Raw genomic sequence first — 1,626 nt, forward strand, 5'->3', positions numbered from 1 at the left:
CGTTGCTCTTTAGCACTTTGGAGAGATCCTTGGCCACAGATTTTCCCACTGAAATGGTGTTTTGATCTCCTAACTGTTGGTACTCAGGGTGTTGATTATATATCCATGTAAGATGAAATAATTGACAATTTTAGTCTTTTCACTACTTATCATGATATTGTCTTTGGCCCAGTGGTGAGGATTTTTGTTTTCTTGATGTTGAGATACAATTCATATTGAAGGCTGTAGTCTTTGATCTTTTGTAGCAAGTACTTCAAGTCCTGCTCATTTTCAGTGAGCAAGATTATGTCATCTGCATAATGCATGTGGATGAGTTTTCCTTCAGTCCTGATACCATATTCCTCTTCAGAAGTCCAGCTTCATAAATTATTTCCTCAGCATACAGATTAAAACAACAAGAACCAAAATACATCCTTGAGTTTATCCCATCTGAATTTAAACATTATCTCTAGAATAAGTTTGAAGCATTGAACACTAATGATCAAAGACCAGATGAGTTGTGGAAGGATATCGTCCATGAAGAAAGCAAAAGGTCATCACAAAGAAAGACAGGGGAGAAAGAAGAGAACAAAATGATGTCAGAAGAGATTCTGAAGATGGTACAGGAAAGTCAGGAGGCCAAAACAAAGGATAGAAATGCTAAAGTAAAAGAGATGAGCATATTTTAAATGGCAGCCTGAGAAGTTGTTGTTATTAAGTGCTGTTGAGTCATAGATGACTCATAGCAACCCTATGAATGAAAGACCCAAACACTTGTATAACTTTCATTGTTTCTCCAAGTCCATAGAGTTTCCATAGGCAAGCTAATTCAGAAATGGATGCCACTCCTGCTTCCAAGCTTGTTTTAATTGGGAAACTCCACCAAACACTGTCCACCAATATCAAATTTGACACATCAGTGTCAACAGTATTTAGCATCAGAGCAACCATGAGTTACCTCTGTATGGCAAATGGATAGACCAGAGTTATACTGCATAAAAGAATGTTTGACCAAAACCAATTAAAAACAGGCGTGAGGGCCATAGATTAAAATCACCCACCTTTGGCTTGGTAGCATCACTTTCTGTCCTCTAGGCAAACAGAGCTATCTCTATGTCATTGTTGTTAAGTGCCATTGAGTAGTAGATGAAGCCCGAGAAGACAAAGCAAAATATTATAACCAAATGTGCAAAGCACTGGAGTTATAAAATAAAAAGAGAAGAACTCACTCAGCATTTCTCAGGTTGAAAGAACTGAGAAACAAGTTCAAGCCTTAAGTTGCAATACTGAAGGATGCTATGGACAAACTCTTGAATGACCCAGGAAGCATCAAAAGCAGATGAAAGGTGTTATGCATTTTACCAAAAAAAGAAAAAAGAAGAATTGACTGACATGGATTTTTTTCAGTAACTAATATATAATAAAAACTAATGGTAATAAAGAAGAAATTCAACCTGGACCAAAGATATTAGCAAAAATAAGACCCTAGAAATTGATAGAATACTGATTGACATGTTCCAATCAAATAGATGTAACCCGGAATGTGCTCATTGGTCTGTGCTAAGAAAACTGGCTACCTGGTAATCTTACTGGAAGAAATACATATTTATTCCCGTTCCCCCAAAAAAGGTTATCTAAATGACTGTG

The 1,626-nt window shown here is 36.7% G+C and overlaps 1 pseudogene; it reads left to right on the forward strand.

The window, feature by feature from the left end:
• LOC102850572 overlaps positions 1 to 1,626 on the forward strand; it is a 23,887-nt pseudogene that overhangs the window by 983 nt on the left and 21,278 nt on the right.

The sequence above is a fragment of the Elephantulus edwardii genome, unplaced genomic scaffold, assembly GCF_000299155.1.
Source record: "Elephantulus edwardii isolate Elephantulus edwardi_28Jun2011 unplaced genomic scaffold, EleEdw1.0 scaffold00057, whole genome shotgun sequence".
Taxonomy (NCBI): Eukaryota; Metazoa; Chordata; class Mammalia; order Macroscelidea; family Macroscelididae; genus Elephantulus; species Elephantulus edwardii.